General features: G+C 35.9%; 1 pseudogene; it reads right to left on the bottom strand.

Moving 5' to 3' along the window:
- Positions 1-1,968: 1,968 nt before the first annotated feature.
- Positions 1,969-7,288, bottom strand: LOC149200708 (putative cellulose synthase A catalytic subunit 1 [UDP-forming]; annotated as a pseudogene).
- Positions 7,289-7,810: the final 522 nt, after the last annotated feature.

Raw genomic sequence — 7,810 nt, 5'->3', positions numbered from 1 at the left:
TTTCCGATGAAAAAATACTGCATGGAAACATATATCGTTCTCTAAAAAGTATTTCCTGAATTTCATAACATAACAATCATTAATTTTAACATTGCATAGATCCACCTTCATCAATTTGTTACTGACCAAACCATTAAGTGGGATGCTAATAGAGGTCTCTAACAACATCTCACTAGATAGAATCTAGATGCAACAATCATGCATAGAACAAGTAAAACAAAATAGTTCAGCATGCTCAAACTTATATGCATTATTGGTAATGAAGCAACATCTCAATTTAAACATACCATCCCTTTAACAAGCTCCATTTGACCCCTCCTGAACGTATTCTCCAACAGCCACTGCAGGTTCACAAAGGAAATTAAGATACCATAAGGGAGAAAATATATTGCTCCTCACCAAATCATTAACACAAACTAAAATCAACAATACGATTTTGCATAATTAACTTCTTCTATTCTTCTGAAGTGAACACCATTCAATCAAAGACTTTTACCTCAGCGAAAAATACATGAACCCACTAGTCATCAGTAGTCCTCTTAAAACCACTACTCAAACCACCAAATAGAGCATAGTTCATACCACAACTAGGCATACCATGGCTAGCTACATTTGGATGCCTCATGCCTTGGAGTTGGTATTGCCAGTTTAAAGCTTCACATGGCTGAAAATACCATCCTCCAAAATAATTCCTTAAAATACCATAGTAATCTTGGTGAACTGCTACCTGCAATATAATGTTGACATGAAAATTTTAAGATACCCACTATAATCCACTGTAACAATACTGCAGTAAATAGAGAGATAAAAATAAAATAGAGGAAGGAATAGCTAGATTACCCAGTAGTAATTGCAAACAAAAATCGTGTTTGATCGAGTAGATTCTGGCAATCTACAAATATCGCACAAAAGAGATTCTTCTCTTGGTGAGATAGATGACACCTGGTAACAATAAAAATGCATTCTCAATGGAACTTTTGGAAGAAGGGGCCGAGACATTGTCTCTTTAGCCCGCAACATTGTCTGATAAGAAGAGCTTGGGCATCCAACAATAATGTTCTCTTTATACAATCAGAGAAATATTACCAGACAACTAAATGTATCAAAAACAAGATGAAGAATCGTGTGCTAAGAAATTTCTTTGATAAAAAAGTTTAACAGAGTTAAAACTGCCATTCACTAAAATTTAAATAGAAACCTAGAGCAAAGACTTCTAAAAAAAATCTCAAATTTAGATGATTCAGGGTTAGGTCAAAACATGCATGTTATTTAAAGGACTATAGAACTAACATTTTGGATGCAATGGAGTCATCAAAGATGGGGTCAATGATTTCCGAACATAGTTATAATTGTAATTTATGAAACAAACGAACAACGTATATTTACTATTTTCCTAGGCACTTGTAATTGCATTTTATGAAATGAACAAACATCATATATTTACCATTTTCATAGGCACTTGTATGCCTAAAAACTTAATAACTACCACTACTCCTACATGACACAATTATTTGATATTGACACCTTCACATTTAAAACAATATGATATTCAATGAAGACGTGCCATAATTTTGTCCGTGACAAGAATGCCACTTAAAAATGAATAAATATTTTTAAAAATACATTCTTCAATATCAAACCATATAAGCTATTGCCCACTATTTTTGGCATCAGATCAGTTCTGGAACAGGCATGACTCCAAGTAAACCTCAACTGTCTTGGTTGAAACAGAGAACCAACTACACCGTACAATCTTAACTATCAATCAAAGACAAAGTACAAGGTTTAGTCCTTATGTTGGAACTAGCTAGAAAGAAATATGCTTAAAGCCCCTCCCTCTCAAATATTATTATCTACAGATGATACAAACGAATTTGAGATATTCTTGGCCCTTAGATGTGTTTTTAGTTCCTCCTTATTTGCTGCTAACAAACACTAACAGGGGTTTTAGCAATTTACACCACATTGCTATGTGTTTGATGATGATCCTCTATTTTTTGTGAAAGGATCTATCCTCACCCAAAGTAGGGAGAATATGGACGCAAAAATAATTTACCAAACAATAACTATTGTTGGTGTTCGATTCTAGCAATGCATTAATCCCTTGAGGAATGGACAAAGATGAACAATCACCCATAGAGAGAAAAACAGTTTTCCAAACAATGGACCCCAAGATTGATAACCACTATTAATAGCTTGGGAAACACCTGCTACTACACCAACAAGATTTACCACAAGAAAATTAGTTGGAGGGATGAGAAGACTGGTCCACTTAAAAACATAAACCTCAGCAAATTCACCATCTTCATCTAAAGTCTTTTATGTGACAGTAAAGTTTGTGTCAATCCCCGCTAGAACTTTCAGTAACCCTTGAAAGATGGCAAACAAATGTGTTGATACACCTCCAACAACCAAAAATTGCTCATTCCTCCACCATTCATCGATGCCAACTATACTCCAACGTAGCTCTAGAATAGCAGTTGTAAAAATGGAAATAAAATATAATATGAAGAACACACTTACAAAGTTGCTAATCTACATATCAAAATAAATATAAAAATTAGGGGAAAAATGTGAAGCATTGTATGAGAACAAAATCCAAAAAAAATCTAAAATATAGGTTGCATTAGAGGTGAGTAAATCTTGACAAGATTAAGGTCAATAAGGGTTGACAATCTTACCTTAGGAATGATAAACTTCCTTGTAAGAAGACAAACAGTTGGTAGGGTACAATATGCAACCAGTGGGAGGGATGTGATAGGATTAACTATGGTATTGATGTATGCCAGCCTCTGCAATTGGTGTAGCCATACCAAATTGGACAGAACCAAGGGCCCATCAGAGCACTTGATTCAAATGATATGAAAGATTGATTGGTGCAGATCCCTTGAATGCAGGACATGCAGGCATGCAGTATATTGAAATCCAACCTCAAGCATGCATTTTAAACCCAATCAAAATATCTTCTGTGACAGAACCATAAATCCACCCAATCTGCACAAAATATGAGAACCCATTCATATTAGATATTTTCTTCAAGAATAATTGCCTGGTGCTTGGTTTCCTAAACAAAATGTTGCCTTATTCTGAAGAGAATTTATGCACATTTAGGAAAAATGTTTATTCAACTTCACTATAAAAAAGCTGATTCAATGAACTAAAAAAAATCCACAGCATCATCAAATAGATGCAGATCCACCTCTACTCATACCTCTTTTCCCCATTCTGACTTGTCTTCATATGCACAACTAATAACACGAATGGCTTCTTTCACTAAAGAAGCAGGATTCACAGATTGCGGAAGACCACCATTTTCCAGGGTAGATTGAATAAACACTGGTGATTGAACAAATATTTTCTCTAAGTTCCTTTGAGACATGAGAAATGATTTCTCATCATCAAATCCTGTAATATGCAATTTCAAATAAGGGTGAGGGTGAACAATGTTTAAGGGTAAATGAGTTGTCAAAAAATACAAATCACTGGTTTAGACCTGGACTCACCTTCAACACCCTCTTCTATGTCTTCCAAACTAAAGATGGGTATAGTACATTCAGTTCTCTTGGTTCTCTTCTTATCGTCATCAAACCTTTTATTTGCTTTTCTGCTCTTCTTTCTATATCTCCAATAACATCTCAGAAAACATGCTAGTTCAAGATCCTTCTCAGTGAGAACAAGATCATAACCATAGAGTGCTTGTCTATTAAAACAACACCTTATACCCACATAAACAGGCCCTTGGATACCATTGAAACCTCTCAAGGTGATCTGCAAAGATTTCAGAATTAATATGCCAGGCTGAAATTATATGAAAATTTCATAATTGCATATAAGAAAACATTTTGGGTGTTGATCAATGCTTACATCAAAGAACACAGTGTTATGATTAGCATATCGATCGTGTCGATCAATGCCATCAAATCTCTGAGGAAATTGTACATAGCAAGTTTTCTTCCCAAGAACTGATCCATTAGAAAACACATTGCCTCACGAATAGCTTTTCTGTTGTTTATATAATGATCACAATCAAGGTTCAACAGAAAGAGGCCATTTGTGAGGACAATAGACACTCAGACCTAAGTGGAGCAATGGATAACAATCATCAGCGTCAGCATAATAATTAATGAATTTCATATGAGGAAATCAGCAGAAAAAGAGAGATGTGTACATAGCTAGGAATGTACCAATGCATTCATTACACCGGCTTTCTTGTGGTGCTAGAAACTAGGCCACCTTTCACGGGATACATAAAATAACCATGGCAATTCATTGCCATTATTGTCAACTCCCCCACTGTGACCTAAGAATACTTGAAGCGGAAAGTGAAAAATTCAGTAGTACTAATTTCCATTACTTGCAACATATTTATAAGCATGTTAACAAAAGGGAGAGAAAATTATGATACTACATATAGACTACAAAGGAAAGATAAGACTTTGGGGTAAAAGATGAGTATCTGGTACCTGGATCATCCCAGGATGGTCTCGAGTGTTGTTTCCTGGCCATGGAGTTCCATCTTTCATGGTCCATCCCTCTTCCGGCACCTTTTGTGCTTTGGCCACAAGCACATTAATCTGGATCTTGTACTCTTCATATTCCCTCTGATATTGGCACAAAAATGGAAGATGTCAAGGGAAAGAAAAACCAATAAACCAATAGAAGTAGCTCTTACATTTGGATACTTTAATGTGCACTTGCCTTCATTGCTCTCTGTTCTTTAACAAAGGAAGGTTGTAATTTATCCTTCAAATAATCAATCTTCTGGGCAAAGTAGAATTCTAGAGCCCTAGGCTCGATACTATATTTTTTGCAAAATGGCACCCACTTCCTTGTGAATTTTGAAGTTTCTGAAAGGGTTTCAAAAGTCAACATTGCTGCTCCATCATCAGAAACATAGCATGAAACTTTATCGATAGGATAATCCATGGCAAGGATAGATAGAACAATATTTGTTGTGACAAGAGGAGGCTCCTTTAGAGGGTCCACTATACTGAAAAAAATATCAACACCGGCCAACTGAGATGGCTCTCCTTCTTTGTCAAACCTGTGAAATTGAAAAAGAATAAATTCAATCTCACCCACAAGGTTACTACTATTAACACTTCTCAGAGTTTATCATTGGATGGGATACTTACAACTATTAACATTTAATTATTAGAGTTTATGATTGGATGGGATACCTACAACTATTAATATTTCTCACATGTTGTGTAGGATGACTTGTAGGAAAGACAGTATATTTGTTGGTTGTAAATTCCAATGCGAGGAATAGGCAGTTTCAGTTTGTACCCATTTCCTCATCCTCTTATTCTTCTTGGATTCCCAATTTTGGTTTTGCAGATATCCAGAGAAGGGTATATGATAAGATGACAAATTTTTATTGGAAAATTATCAAGCGCACTAATGGAGCATAGTGAGAAAACGCTTCCATGGTTAATACCCTTAGGAGACAAACATATATTCATTGGTTAATAGCCTTATATTCAATGGTGATCCCAACAGAAAAACATCATGATCAAGTTTTTTTTTGTTGTTTTGCTGTGTTTTTTTGGGGTTAAAATTACCGGTAGTAGATCTGTAGGTAGGTTCAGTTAAGAAAACTTCTTTAGACCCGAAGTATGTAAGTTTAGGATAGAACTTACGTAAAAGTGGAAATATATATCTTAGGAAAAAGAGATAAGGCTTTGCATTTTTATTCACCAAAATAATAAAGGTCAATTTAGAGAAAAAGTTGGGCTTATAAATTCGTACCATTCTAGAACATAAGCCAAAGGAGCAATGGCCAACATAGCAATAATTTGTCTGTATGCAACAAATAAGTATAACATCTCTGGCAGGCATAAAGAAGTACACGGGAAAAGAAAAGTAGAGCGAGGAAGGAATTAAGCCAAAACGTCTAGCTCCTTTAGCCCTTTGGTCAAGTGATAACAGTATAATCCATGTTCATAGCCCAGCAGATTTATCAGAGTTCATAGTGTAGTATGTGTGTTGATTGCTCCTGAATACCACTTGATTTCTAACATATAATTATTCTTCTCATCACGCTTTTATCAGTCGCCTTATTAACCTTCCCTCGTGGCTAGAGAATTCGTTGCTACCGCTTGAGCTAGGCCTACTTCTCTTCAAACACCCCCATTCGACAATGCCTACCGAAATAGGTAGGTTTTCAGTCAGTAAGGTTATTATCAGCGAAGACCCATTCCAGCAAGCCAACTAGCCTAACCTAAGTCTTGAATCTGAAAGAGAGGAGAATAGGAAGGAACTCACCTGGAGGAATGTTGTTGTAGATGTGAACAGTATAGACAGAATAGTATTTGTTGTGACAAGAGGAGGCTCCTTTAGAGGGTCCACTGTACTAACAAAAATATCAACACCGGCCAACTAAGATGGCTCTCCTTCTCTGTCAAACCCATGAAATTTCAAGAGAAGAAATTCAATCTCACCCACAAGGTTCCTAATATTAACACTTCTCAGAGTTTATCATTGGATGAGATACTTACAACTATTAACATTTAATTCTCAGAGTTTATTATTGGATGGGATACCTACAACTTTTAATATTTCTCAGATGCTATGTAGGATGACTTGTAGGAAGGGCAATATATTTGTTGGTTATAAATTCCAATGGGTGGAATAGGCAGTTTCAGTTTGCACCCAGTTCCTCATCCTCTTCTTCTTCTTGGATTCCTAGTTTTGGTTTTGCAAATATCCAGAGAAGGGTATATGATAAGCTGACAAAATTTTATTGGAAAATTATCAAGCGCACCAATGGAGCATAGTGAGAAAATGCTTCCATGGTTAATACCCTTAGTAGACAAACATATATTCATTGTTTAATAACCTTATATTCAATGGTGATCCCAGTAGACAAACATCATGATCAAGTTTTTTTTGTTGCTTTGATGCATTTTTTTGGGGTTAAACTTACCGGTAGTAGATCTGTAGGTAGGTTCAATTAAGAAAAATTCTTTAGACCTTAAGTATGTAAGTTCAGGCTAGAACTTATGTAAAAGTGGAAATATATATCTCAGGAAAAAGAGATAAGGATTTGCATTTTTATTCACCAAAATAATAAAGATCAATTTAGAGAAAAAGTTGGGCTTATAAATTCATACCATTCTAGAACATAAGCGAAAGGAGTAATGGCCAACGTAGCAATAATTTGTCTATATGCCACAAAGACGAAGTTGTTCATTCCTTGTTCTAAAGCAACTTTGTTGAGGATATTCATGCCTGCAATTGCCACCTGAACTGCAACCTGTGACAGATGGGGCATGAACTTTTCCATTTTCTGCTTGCAAACTGCCACTTTTACTGTTCCTGTTGCAGCTCCTGCTTAACCCAGTTTCTTCCACGTATAGAGATTTTCTTTAATAGACTCAAAAAATAATGATGCAGTGGAAAGCCAAAGTTAAAATAATATATATTTTTATCATACTTCAAGACTTACTAATTCACACTGCATGTTACTAGGCTCTGACAGGACTACCAGTGACTTGCACATGCTCGGGGGAGACATCTTGAAACTCCCCAGAAACCTACCAAAAGGTATTACAATTACAATTAAATCCATACAAGCTAAATTGATTGCAAATAGTAGCCCATACAGTCACATTTCAGGTCCCAATTCCAACCGCAGACGCAGATAAAGGAGAATGACAGTGCAGTTTTCTCAGAAGTTATTAGACACTATACCGGTTGACCATTTGGGAGAAGAGGAATTGGAATTTTAGGATCCTGTCTCGAAGAGGTAACTGAATTGATCTCCTCCCACCGCCCATGCATCTGCCACTACATCATCGCTTCTAAA

Source organism: Pinus tabuliformis, chromosome 2_1 (genome assembly GCF_031772625.1).
Source record: "Pinus tabuliformis cultivar Carrire ecotype Pingquan chromosome 2_1, CPIR1, whole genome shotgun sequence".
NCBI lineage: Eukaryota > Viridiplantae > Streptophyta > Pinopsida > Pinales > Pinaceae > Pinus > Pinus tabuliformis.
The sequence above is the reverse complement of the archived record's forward strand: the minus strand, read 5'-3'. Positions and strand labels throughout refer to the sequence as shown.